The sequence below is a fragment of the Gopherus flavomarginatus genome, chromosome 1, assembly GCF_025201925.1.
Source record: "Gopherus flavomarginatus isolate rGopFla2 chromosome 1, rGopFla2.mat.asm, whole genome shotgun sequence".
NCBI lineage: Eukaryota > Metazoa > Chordata > Testudines > Testudinidae > Gopherus > Gopherus flavomarginatus.
This window is the reverse complement of record NC_066617.1, coordinates 235,158,857-235,172,819: the sequence shown is the minus strand read 5'-3', so window position 1 is coordinate 235,172,819 and position 13,963 is coordinate 235,158,857. Positions and strand designations below refer to the sequence as shown.

Below are 13,963 nucleotides of genomic sequence, written 5' to 3'. Positions count from 1 at the left end.
AAGTAAAATTCACAGCCTTTCAGGCAGGCTGCAAGAAACTGAAAGCCCAGGCTCCCTGTGTCTCCCCAGACCAACTGCCAGAGAGGCAGCTGGCCATGTGGACAGCAAGGGCACTCACCCTCCCTGCCTCCCCTCAAGCTTGGCTGCAGCTTCCCAACTGCGCACCTGTCAATTTTTCTCCCTCCTTCAAGGCAAAAAGGAAAGCTGACCAGAGCCTTCCAGGTGGGCAGCAGTCCTTTAGGTTTACCTGACAGAAAAAAAACATCAAAATTTTTCATCAGAATTTAAATTTTTCCCTGGGGAATTTAATTTTCTATTAAAAATAATTCTGACAGAAAATTCCGTACCAGCTCTGTTCACAAGTCTGACAGGTGAGGAGCAGATGTGAGCTAAATGTGAAGGATTATGCCTAGTTCTTAGCCTTTTGTCTCCATTCATAGCTTCCATTAACACTTGCTTACACTCTGCACAGGGACTTACAGGACCATAGTGCAGATATTTTTATAGGATACAAACAGGGGCAGATGGCAGCATTGATGGAAAGGTGGTCATAAGCATCTGCATTTACAGTGTATTGGTTATGCTAGCACACATGCATTAATGTCTTTAAAGTTGATGTCAATCTCAATAACTACAAATGTCAGAGTACAGTTTACTTAGATGCTTCCACTGTTTTAATATTTTAAAAATACACTATACCACAGTCAATGATTAGAACACAATGACCAAGTTGGAGCACTTACAAAAATGCAAGCAGAGATAAAAATCATTGTCACCCTCATGTTAAGGAAAATGTGTAATGAAATACAATGAACAGTAATGTAAACAAAAAACTGGTTCAAAAATCTACTCCCTGCCAAAATAAACAAAAAGCAGAGAACACATAATTCTGGATACCCATTTTTATTCATAGCTGAACAGAAATATGCTGGACACAAAATGAAGTACCACACAATAAAAGTTCTGAAAGCTAAACAATCTACCTTTGCTCCATTTTAATGACAGGGTCTTGTTTCAAAATTTATGTTTTATTCAAATAGTGCCTTGATTCAAAGCAACCTAAAATACTCAGTCACTTCATAGCTGCGTAATTCCACCCTAATTAAAAGTTCTATATTACTCCATAGTATTGATTTTCTGTGAGCCGAGATGCAGCACCTCATAGCTTGTGAAATCAGTTACCAAACATGCATGTAAAATCAGGGTTGTTTAATTTACAAGCTACTCAGCCATGTGCAGCTGCACATAAAAGAGCAAGATACGCTACAGTCTCCTTCTCGGAAATGCAGAGGTTTTTTTCCTTAGCTCTCCAAGGCAAATTTAGATGCTTTCATTAAGTCAAGATTAATTTTAATGATGATTAATTCGGTGATCTGCAGACTATATTTTATAGGTATTATTCAAAACATCAAACATGATAAACTTCCATTAGCAATCAGGCTTGCTTCCCAGTCCCCGCCCATGGTATACTACTACAGTATAACGAGAAATTTGTTCAAAAACCTGATATTATTTGCTGTAATTACTGAAGCTATTATATGCTGCACTAATTTTTGATCAAGTACATAATTAATTATGTTGATAAACATGCTTATTCTATGCAGAGGTGACACTGCAAAAATATATTGGTTGAGACAGTTCATCTTTTTTGTCATCTTGATGATATTGACAGATAGTTTGCAGTCAATTTTGGAAGAATAAGAAAATTCTACAGCTCACATTGGTACTATTCTTGCATTTTTTTCCCAGCACATTTTAGATACACTGAAATGAACCCACAAGTACAAAGTAAGCATATGGTGCTATAAGTATAATGTAAATTTACTTTGGAAAGCAATGCATGTTAAAACACAAACACTACATAAATAACACGAAGGTTCTGACACAAGCCAACAGAAGCAAGAATATTCATTGCTGAGACTGACATTCTGGTCTTAACTCAACCTGTTGCATCCAGGTATAGAAAAAATCTAAATTTTAGGCTACCATATAGGGCTCAAAATTAAAAATTGGGTATATCAATCTTTTATTTTAGTTGGAAATTGGTCCTGCTTTGAACAATGGGTTGGACTAAATGATCTCCTCAGGGCCCTTCCAACCCTGATTCTACGATTCTACGATATTTGAGTGATCAGATTGGTGCAAAAAGATGGAATTAAACACTTAAATACTTGATTCGTTTGAAGACTGGGCCCAAAACATTTGCCGTAATGCTTTCCTTGTAAAAATGAAATCTCCACATAATTATATAATAATAATAATTTTTGTTGGCTCATAATCTTAGAATGATATTGGGTTGTTAATAATAAATAATAATAGATTTGAAATAATAACCTTCTGATGGTCTTTTTTATTTTTATAACCTCTAAACTGGGTGTATCTAGTCCTTGAAATATTACATTGTGAACAAAAACAAAATTGTTCTCAGGTAGATATCCTGTGTTCCAGGTGTTTTGGGCCAGAATGCATTTTATAAATGCCTCTGCATTTAAAAGAAGGTGTTTAATGAAAACACTGACACAAGAGTAACTGAGCCTGTGCCACCCAAAAAAACACATTTCTCTAGCTGACTCAAATTTTGCACTGTTGAAGCTAAATGTATGTTCCCAAACAATCAGAACAAATCAGAGGTCAGTAGGTGGTTTATCCATTTACTTCTCTCAAACTCCTATCGGGGACTCTTTCCCCTATCCCAGTCTCAAGGATCCTCCTTACCCACTAGCCCTGGAAATCTTCATTACCTTAAAATCTTCTAGGGGTTTTGCTTAGTGGCCTGAAAATTGGTTCCATGTAGGGTGACCATATTTCCCTACACTGAATACAGGTAAAATTACTCGCATTCAGGCGAGTTCAATGGCAGTCAAACAGAACTATGCAGTATAAACATTCAAATTTAACAACAAGTTGACTGAGCCCCTGTTAAAAAGAAATACTGTGCAGTTGAATTCTTTTTATCTTCTTATCTTTAAGGCTTTAGGGCAGGCCTGCACAACATGTGGCCCGCGGAGGCTCACTGTGTGGCCCATGATGAGGAATCAAAGGGCTCTGGGCTGCCCGCAGCAACGGGGAGCCCAGAGCCCTTTAAATCCCAACCATGGCCAGGAATCAAAGGGCTCTGGGCTGCCCGCAAAGATTCCTGGCCGTGGCTGAGATTTAAAGGGCTCAGGGCTCCCCAGCGGCTGCAGGCAGCCCAGAGCCCTTTGAATCCCGGCCTCGACTCCAGCGGATGGGCTAGGGCTGGGATTTAAAGGGCTCTGGCTCCCCTCCGCAGCAGGAGCTCTGGTCCCTTTAAATCCCTGCTCCAGCCCCGCAAAGCTCTGGTTTCCCCCAGCCACCGGAGCCCTGGACCCTTTAATTTGCCCCTGACAGCTCCCAGCCACCTCTTCAGCAGGGAGCCCCTGATTGATTTAAAATCAAGTATCACCTCCCCACCCCCAACCTTCCTTTTTGGCCCACAGCTGTTTTGGTGGGGTGGCACTGGGGAAGGAGGGTTTGTTTCTGCAGGCCTGGGCTGTGCTGGGGTGGGGTGTTTCCGTGGGCCGGGAGGTTCTGGAGGGGGGGTGTTTCTGCGGGGCTGCGGGGTTTCGGCCCTCAGCTGTTTTCTTTGGAGTAATGTGGCCCTCGCCACTTTACGAGTTGTGCAGGCCTGCTTTAGGGTTCACACAGGGAGGGGTGACACACACATCCCTACCCTCCGATACACACACACACACGGTGAGGTGACACACATACACTCCTGTATACCTCTCTCACAAGGGGTGGATGACTGACCAAGCCAACTTTCCCTGCCCAATGCTCTCCACCCTCCATGCCTGGTAGGACTCCTGGGACAGACCTGCCTCTCCTGGTACCTGGTGGCGCATCTTCCAAAGGCAACACGTGTGCGTGTGTGTGTGGGGGGGGGGAGGCAGGGTCACATGCCCCTCCTCCCAGATTTCTGCCAGGGTTACCAGACTGTGGCCAGCAACAGCTTTTTGGCAATGTGAGGAAGGAAAGGGACGGGAGCTGCTTCCAGCTGTGGTGGGGGCAGAAGGGGAGAGACCTGGCCTGTGTCTTTGCAGAGCTCATCTCTTCTTCTCTACTTCCCTCCCCACTCCCTCATGGCTGCAAGCAGCTGGTCCCTTCCTGCTAGCACAATGTCAAAAGGCAACTAACAACTCCAGACTGCTGCTGGCCACCGACATAATCCAGTCGCCTTCTGTTCCCCGGCTACAGCGTGGGCAGGAAGGGGTTAAGCCCTAATGATGCATTGTGCACCAGGGCACCCGACTGCAGGGGCTTCAGCAGCCTCAGAGCCCAGGAGCAGCTCCACACTCCCTGGGGGCAGGATCCGGGGGGGGGGGGGCGGGGGCAGGTGAAGAGGGTGCTTAGCCCCTGCCCCGGGGGCTACTGTGGAGCCTGCAGGTTCAGGGCTTGAACAGGCTGGAATTCGCTTTGCCCCCCACCACTCCAGAGCTTAGCTGAGGGGTGGAGAGGCTTCCCTGTGCCAGTGCTGTGCAGGACTTTGGCACATGCAAGGCTCAGCTCCTCCTGACCAGTGCCCCGAGCCAGAGGGTCTTGGGCTTTCCTAGGGTGCCAGCCCAGCCAGAGGCAGTGGGGGAAGGAGCCGCTCAGCCGAGACCAGGAGCTGGGCTGGAGGGAGCCGCTGGTGAGCTGATGAGCTGATTGCTCTGACCAGAAGCTTGTTCTCCACACAGCTGTGGGAATGGGACGCCCCCCACCAGGGGGATATGGAGGAGCCAAACGTAACCAGCTCACAGCCAGTGCTAGCCAGAATGCAACAAGGGGCGGGGCCAGTGATGAGCTGCCAAAATATTAACAACAGGTTCCCTCCTCCTCACCCCATGAGGGGGTCATGGCCGCCCCCGCCCCCGAGACTCCTGCCCCATCCACCCCCCCACGTTCCTTGACACCCCCCCGGGACCCCTGCCCCATCCACCCCCTTCCCTGTCCCCTAACTGCCCCCTGCTGCCCCATCCAAACCCTCCTCTCATTCCTGATTGTCCCCCGGGACCCCTGCACCATCCAACAACCCCTTCTCCCTGTGCCCTGACTGCCCCCGTCACCCCATCCAACCCCTGCTCCTTCCTGACTGCCCCCCCAGGACCCTTGCCCCAGTCAATCCCCCTGTTCCCTGTCCTCTGACTGCCCCATCCCTATCCACCCCCCTACGATCCTCCAAACTCTCCTGCCCTCTTCCAACACCCCCGCCCTGCTCCCTGTCCCCTTACCATGCTGCTTGGAGCCGCGGGGCCGGGACCAGCACCGGCACCACGGGGCAGGAGCTGGGACCAGCACGAGCATCGCGGGGTCTGGGCCAGAGCCGCGGGGCCAGGACCAGCACCAGCGCCGCGGGAGCCGGGCCAGAGTCGCAGGGCCAAAGCTGGGGGCACTCGGCTGGGGCTGGGATAGGATGGGGCTAGGGGCACTCGATCAGGACCAGGAGCCACAGGGCCAGAGCCAGGGGCACTCGGCTGGAGCTGGGGCTTGGACCAGGCTGGGGCTTGGGGCGCTTGGCCAGGGGTGCCAGGCTGGAGGGAGCCGCTCAGCCGAGACCAGGAGCTGGGCTGGAGGGAGCCGCTGAGCGGGCTGCACTTCCCCTCCCCTCCATGTCCCAGCTTACCTGCCTGCTGCTTGTTTCAGGCTTCCTGCGAACATCTGATTCGCGGGAAGCAGGGGACGGGGAGGAGAAGGAGGTGGAGCATTCAGGAGAGGACGGGGAAGTGAGCTGGGGCCAGGGTGGAGTGCCGGAGCTTTTGTTAAATAAAGCCCTTATAGAACCGGTTGTCCTGGAACAACCGGTTCCAAAAGGCCTTCTAAATTTAACAGCCGGTTCCTGTGAAACAGTGCGAACCGGCTCCAGCTCACCACTGAGCAGGGCCCTGCTGACCAGCCTTGCACACTCACCCTATTGTTGGCCACAATACCCTTCCACTCCCCACTGGTGGGTGGGTGGCTGGCAAACAGGGATCAGGCCAGCAGCAGGACTCACCGGTACTGATGTGAGTGAGGCAGAATATACGGGACAATTTGCCTGTTTTTAAGAAAAAGTCGGGACACCTGCAGGAGGGCTTAAATAAGGGACAGTCCCTTGAAAAATGGGACATCTGGTCACTCTAGTTCCATAGGTTTTACGGCCTTCTCTGACCTCCAAGGTTCACCAGCTGGGTATGGAGGACTTTTGTCATGGGCGGCAGATACCATAGGCTGAGGGAAGCTGTGCCTCCCCAAACAGCCTGGCATGGCCCCACTCATCCTCCGTCCCCAGGCTCTCTCCTGCAATTCCCAGTGCTCTGCCCTGGCACAGGCTGGCTGGGAATCAGGCCAGCCAGTCTGCTGCGGGGACTCGGGGAGGCTGATGCTGGGGCCAAGCTGCCCACCCAACCTTCGGACTGTGCCCTGGCGCTCCACGGCTGGGGGCGCTGCTGCTGTGCCATGACTCAATGACCTTTCAAGATCCCTTCCAGTTCTATGAGATAGGCGTATCTCTATATAAAAAATGGGAGAGGGGTAGCTCAGTGGTTTGAGCACTTGCCTGCTAAACCCAAGGTTGTGAGTTCAATCCTTGAGGGGGCCATTTAGGGAACGGTGGTTAAAAAAAAACTGTCTAAGGATTGGTCTTGCTTTGAGCAGTGGGTTGGACTAGATGAGGTCCCTTCCAAGCTTGATATTCTATTATTTGGGCACCCAGCTCTCCAGGGGTCAACCCAGCCACCTGCTGCTGGGGCCATGGAGGTGGGGCTCTGGGTTCCTGACAGGGACAGGGAGGGGAGAGACTGCAGGCAGGAGAAGAGGGGCCAGGGTCTAACCTCCCCCAGCAGCCAGGTCTCCAGCCACCCATGACTTTTAGGCAACAGGAGGCCTATACACATCTAGCAGACTGATGTTACCTCAGTGGCTCTGGGGATGCCAGGACCATGAGCCCTTGTGTTAAGTTGCTATGGAAACCTGAGGATTTACCTAGCTACAGACTGAGCCATTTAGTGAACACATCTTTTCACTGACACCTGTGCATAAGGGTCTATGGGGAATTTCAGTTCGAGAACAAGTAAGGCAGTTGAAAGAGTACTAGTGTTCCTTGGATTGCAGCACCTGTCTGCAAATGGGAGGGGTAATGGCCACATCAAGCAATCCTCTGTCATCAAAGACAAGGGTGCTGTCAAGGCTGACCACCCTGAAGCATCAAGGAGAAAAAGTGTGGGTCACTCAGCCCCAGACTATGTTGAACTAATAAGGAGGGCAGGGGTTGTGGGCTACCACTTGAGAACTGCATCTCCCTCAAAAAAACCCAAAAAATAAAAACAAAGACAAAGCCAGACATCACAGGTAAGGAATGGATTCTCTGACCCACAGGTAAGATGGCCCACTGGTGATCAAGGAAGAAAGGGCTAAGGAGGTAACTGTTAATATTTGGAGTTCAAATACCACCTGAAATAACAGGATCTCTGAATAACATTCCCATTCCCAATCCTAACCTCACTGGAATACGAGTTTCCTCTATAACACATCTATTTTGAGCAAGTTATTAGAAAACTAATTCTATGTGCTTTTCAAATAAACCTGATACTTTAAAAAAAACCCCACAAATATTTTACTTAAGGGGTTGTATTTCCATACTGTATGGGACTCCCATAAACATCAATAAAACCGTCACCCACCTTAAATCTCTCCCTTTCTGTGACGTTTACAAAAGCTTTGACAAAAGTTAGGCCACTGGCTATTGTGCTAGTTGATATTGTTTTCTTGTACTCTCCCATCTGTGTGGCTGTATCTATCTGTTGTCTCTTATATTTAGGTTGTAAAGTGTTTGGCATTGGGACCATCTTTTTTGTAATTTATTTGTACAGTGCATAGCACAATGGGGTCTTCATCCATCATTGGGTCTCAATGTGCTACTGCAATACAAATAATAATCAGAAGAAAAAATTGCCTATAACAATATAAAGCTTTAAATTCATTTAGAGCACAGAAGAATAATGAGTGATCTGCTTATATTTTACTATCGACCTACAGATTTCTAGGACAAAGGCATTGTCCTGGACCTTCAGCAAGGTCATTTCAGCGGTGCTGCTATGAAAGCACATGGTATTACTCGTACGTTCAGCTGCAAATTTAAAACATCATCCGCTCTCTAGGTATATATAAAAAGAGAACTTATTTTTCAGTCTCAATGCAATAATCATACGCTGCCTCAGACTGTCAAAACTAATCATAAATGAAACCAATATACAAAAAGCCATTAGTCTTTGTGTGCATCGTTGTTTTATTCTCAAGTGAATTTTCAGCTTATGAAATGTGCCAAATAGAACTGTAAAGCTTGGACAAAAGCAGTATAAATGTCTCCACAATAGCCTGCTCATACAGCTCAGTACCCACACAGAAGGGCCACCTTTACAAGTGACAAAGCCACATACTCTTCATGCTCATTCAAGGTTGAAATACTAGTGTGATGCTTACTGATCATGTCCCAGTGCTCTGTGGTGTGGAGGAGTGCAAGCCGTTTCACGCTGCTGAAGAGATCTATGATAATAGTCACTTAAGCTGTCCCTGGGAGATCAGGATGTGTCATCCCTTTTTGCAGCAGTCCCTTGAGCATGCTGCAAATTCCTCTTTGCTCTTCCAAAGGAAGCTTCCTTCTGCTATTACCCTAACTTCCTCTGCACACAATTGTGGACACAACTTCTATTTCCTCCCTCTGGCACTCCACCCAACCCTTCACGTGAAAGAACTTCCAGATTCATCTAGTTTGCACAGTAATTTGAAGATGATGATTGGGAGAAGTCAGTCCTGGCTGCCATCAAGACTCTAGATTCTCACAGGGTTTATATAAGACAAGACCATTAAATTGTCTAGTCTGACCACCTGGTTAACACAGGACTTTAAATTTCACCAAGACATCCCTGTACTGAGATCAATAAGTTGTGTTTGACTAAAGAATATCTTCCAGAAAGGCATCCAGTTGACTTCAAAAGATGCAGAATCTACCAATTCCCTTGATAGTTTGTTCCAATGATTAATCACCATACTGTTATTGTTTAAAAATGTATGGCTTATTTCTAATTTTGAATTTATCTGACTTCTGCTTCCTGCCATTGGTTCTTGCTTTTCCTGCTAGATTTAAAGACTGCTTTATAGTATGTGGTATTATCTCTCCTCAATGGTGACTGTAACCAAGCCACCTCTCAATCTTCCTTTATATAAGCTAAACAGACTGAGCTCTCCAAGTTTTTCACAGGAAGGCATTTTCTCCAGTCCTTGAATAATTGTTGTGGCTCTCTCTTGCACCTTCATTTTTTCAATATAGTTTTTAAAGGACACCAGAACAGTATGTAGTATTGGGGTTACCAATGCTATATACAGAGGTAAAATCACCTCCCACCTCCTATTCACTATTCCCCGGTTTCTACATCCAAGGATTGCATTCGCTTTTTTTGCTACAGCATCGCACTGGGAGCTCATGTTGAATGCTTGTCTGCTCTGACTCCTAAGCCTTTTCAGAGTCGCAGCTTTCCAGGATATGGTTCCCCATTCTGTAGGTATGACCTGTGTTCCTTGTTCCGAGATGCATAACTTTGCACCTGGCTACATCAAAATGTATTTTATTTGAATAGACCCAGCTTATTGAGAGATCCAGATCACTCTATATATCCTTCCATCTTTGTGTCGTTCACAAAGCAACAATGATTTTACATTTACTTCCAGACAGATACTGATTTACTTGCTAAAAATACTGACTGCTGATCCCTGCGGATCCCCAGTAGAAACACCCACTAGAATCAACTATGATCCCCCCCGACAACAACTTTTTGAGATCTGTCAGTATCATAAACAGATAGTAGGAGTTAATAGAACAGAAATACTTTATCTCTTTTGACTGTTAAGGGTTAACAAGTTCAGTGAGCCTGGCTGCCACCTGATCAGAGGACCAATCAGGGGACAGGATACTTTCAAATCTTGAGGGAGGGAAGTTTGTGTGTGTGCTGTTAGTTTTTGGTTGCTGTTCTCTCTGGGTTCCGAGAGTGACCACACGTGCAACCAGGTTTCTCTCCAATCTCTCTGATACAGTCTTTTATATGTCCAGAATAGTAAGTACTAGGTAGATAAGGCAAGTTAGGCTTATGTTTGTTTTCTTTATTTGCAAATGTGTATTTGGCTGGAAGAAGTTCAAATGTGTATTTTGCTGAAAGGATTTTAATTTGTACTTGTATACTTAGGCTGGCAGGGTATTCCCAATGTCTCTAGCTGAAAGACCCTGTAACATATTCCATCTTAAATTTACAAAGATAATTTCTACTGTTTTTTCTTTCTTTAATTAAAAGCTTTTCTTGTTTAAGAACCTGATTGTTTTTTTATTCTGGGTCTGGATCCACCAGGGAATTGGTGGGGAGAAAGGAGGGAAGGGGGAGAGAAAGGTTAATTTCTCTCTGTGTTAGGATTACTTTCTCTCTCAGGGAGAGTCTGGGAGGGGGAGAGAGAAGGAGGGGGGAACGTGCATTTTCCTCTCTGTTTTAAGATTCAAGGAGTTTGAATCACAGTGATCTTCCAGGGTAACTCAGGGAGGGGAAGCCTGGGAGAGGCAACGGTGGGGGAAAGGGTTTACTTTCCTTGTGTTAAGATCCAGAGGGTCTGGGTCTTGGGGGTCCCCAGGAAAGGTTTTGGGGGGACCAGAGTGAACCAGGCACTGGAATTCCTGGTTGGTGGCAGTGCTACAAGTACTAAGCTGGTAATTGAGCTTAGAGAAATTCATGCTGGTACCCCATCTTTTGGACGCTAAGGTTCAGAGTGGGGAATTATACCATGACAGTCAGTTAGCAAGTTCTTAATTCATTTACTATGAGCTCTATAGATATTGTATAATGCTAATATTTTAAATCAGAAAGTCAAACACCTTACAAAAGCAGACTCAGGACTTTTGGTGGTGCTGCAGCAGTAGGTATCGTAGATGGTACTTCCTTTGTGCGACTGGAAAAGTGGTGTTGAAAGAGACTAGAGGAGCAAAAGAAATGTGTCCTGTTCATATTCCTTTACATAAAGGTAAAGGAAGATGGTAACATGCTCAATTTTGGGCATTACAGCTAGTGGCACCAATTGAATGGTCTAACAGTACTGTCCAGAACTGCTTGAACCGGCTCTAGTGCTTTGCTTCTACTGTGAAGCCCCTTGCTCTGTGCTCTGTCTGGGGGCAGATACCCTGTTTGCAGAATCGTGGAATTCAAGGCCCCATTTTTATGCCACTGTTGACTTTTCAGACCACAAGCCAATAGTTGTATTAGTTCATCTCCAGAATATTGGAGGGAACACTGTATGTGATGGAAAGTTTGATACATGGTTTTTATTTTGCAGCACATACACACAGAGAGAGGGTAGTTTTTGTCTCCCCAGATGCCTCTTTCATTTTGTAACATGAAATCTGAAAACTGACTACAATCAGCTGGATTGTTATCACGGTAATAACACGATCTGCCTAATTGCACTGAGATGTTTACTGCGCTGTTATGTTGCCTATGTGATTATGGTATGCAGCCACATTACCAGTAAGAAATATAATTGAGCAATTTGGGGGCAGCCAAGGGACTTATTCATCTGACTCTGCACAAAATACTGTGAAAACATCAACTAGTTTTCATACCACAGTATTGTTTGTAGACTCTACAAACAAAACATTTCCTATTTGTGATGTCATAGATTCAGTTTAGGGGAGAATCAATGGCATAGAGGAAAAAGTACAAGACAAAATATTTTTCATACTGGCCCATTTGCACAGGGCAATTTCTCCAAAAAAAGCTGGATTCAATGCCACTGAAGTCAATAGAAAGACTCTCACTGACTGCAATGGGCACTGGATCAGACCCAAAGATGCCAAGTTTATGCCTGGCCCTGAGTGGTACATAAGTGCATGTGAAGAGGGCATATGGGACCTTTCCTTCTTTATGCCCCTGCAGGGGCAAAGCACAGTGAGGCAAAGGAAAGGGCAAAGTGGAATTGAAGAGCCATGCTTTTACCCTAGCAAACTGCAGCAGCGGAGATGGCTGGTCCCAGAAGGCAGCTGACACTTTACCCTCTTAAATAAGGGCACAGTGACTGCTATTTCACAGAGCTTGAGTACGAGCTGTTTCTGCTTCAGGCACAATGGATCCTGGAGCTCCCACTAGGACTCTCTAAGATGAAGTTGTGCCTTTGAGGCAAAATAGAGCCCAAGCAGTTTTCCAGAATTAAAGTCCCTGCACTGTTTCTTCCATTCCAAACGGTGTGTGTTTAAAGTGGAAGTAGAAGATCATTAGAATAAAAAGTCCAGGCTAACTAGTTTGATCAATTGCTTCTTTACAGCTTGCTAGATCAAAGAAAGAAAGGGGAGGGGGAGGAAAAACACAAAAATAAAAATAAAAAACCCTAAGGCCTGAACCTAGTAGTCTCCACTTTGGCCCTTCTCCCAACTCAATATATTGCCATATATCATTAGTCTTCCTTTAAGGCCTTCAGCTGGCATTCAATCCATGTGACAATGCACACATCCAAGCCAAATGGAATTCTTTATGTGATTTTCATGTGACTTTAAATTGTTTACTAAAATTCAGCTACATGTAATTGTGACTACATGTAATTTTTGGTAGGAATGTCCCCAATTCTCCATGACTTTTCACAAAAAAATTGAGTGTTTCAATACATTAAACAATGAAACAAATGCGCATCGTTCAGATTTGCTAGTATGTACACAGTACAGTATTCCATTTTTCCAGGATTCTCTCAGCTGTGGTTTTTTCAGCAGCTGTATTTATGCAAGCTTCATTAGTTCCTAATTGCCCATATATTTCCTCCGTACTTATCTTGTTAAAGACCAATTACAAAAAGCATTTCAATAGTTTAGCCATTTGTGCTCAGATTACACATTGGTGGGTGCTTTATAAATACGTTGATAGTTTTTAGAATTAGCATCAATTTCATCTTCTTAATGTATTAATGGGCTTGCTTTCTCTCCATTAATTATTACATGTTATCTCTATTGCTTAAACTCCCAGATTCCCCTTTAAGTTTGGAGATTCTTTGTTCAGGACTACACAGTCACTGCCCCCAAGGAATTTACCATCTACCATAACATACTCCAGTGTTTCCATTCCCACTGATATTTGTAAAAGTCCTTCTTATTCTCCATAATCCACTTAGCTATCATTTACTTATGTTGCTGTCTTGATGTACTCTTTACTCTGCGAGCCTTAACTGTCTTTGTATATTCTTGGTTAGCTCCCTCTCTCTTCTCTATTTGCACGACAGGTTTGTTTGGTCTTTTTTAATTTCACATTTGGCCAATCTCACATGACGCTACATTGGCTGCTTCTTGGTTTTTGCATGTTCCGTTTCACAGGAATTGTAGATTACTATGCACCAAAGATGGTTACTTTAAGACTGTTAAGATATCTTTCAGACTCATGCACTTCAAAGTGATTTTATGCTTGGCTTTCTCTCCCCCTCATCCCTCTTGCATCCCTTCTCCCTCATCATACAGGACATGGAGGGTCATTGCTCCCCACTGTGGCAATCAGACCATGGAGATCCTTCACTGCCCCCCACATCTCAGGTATCTGTAAGGCCCCAGTTTAGGAAAACAGTTAAACACATGTTCAAGCCCATCCCTATTCACCAGAGCACTTATGAACAGGTTTAACTTTTACCACGTTAAGTGCATTGCTGACTAGAGATGGTCTACTGCAGGCATAGTCAATTATTTTTTGTCAAAAAGTCCAAATTTCTTGGTCAAGGTATAGTCAAGGTCCAGACTCCAGAGAAACATTTTTCACCCTGCCAGTGCCCCTGTTCAACAAACGCATTCAATGCTGTGCAAAGTACCCAAGGCCTATTGCTTATATTTTTAGTGCATTAAACGAAAAATAAAATCAAACCACTACATAACCTCCAAGAAAGACATAATAAATTACCTCCGAGACTCTGAGAAAGCACATAGCTAAAA

The 13,963-nt window shown here is 45.4% G+C and overlaps 1 protein-coding gene across 4 annotated transcripts in view; it reads right to left on the bottom strand.

Annotated features, from left to right (window-relative positions):
* Positions 1-13,963, bottom strand: part of ARHGAP6 (Rho GTPase activating protein 6) — a 532,224-nt gene that overhangs the window by 77,320 nt on the left and 440,941 nt on the right. The window contains exon 1 of one of the 4 annotated variants that reach the window (XM_050963526.1): positions 166-209. The exons of the other annotated variants lie outside the window; for them this stretch is intronic. The gene's annotated coding sequence lies outside the window, so the exon portion shown is untranslated. Of the gene's footprint in view, positions 1-165; positions 210-13,963 lie in introns of those variants that run through there. 4 annotated transcript variants of the gene reach the window in all.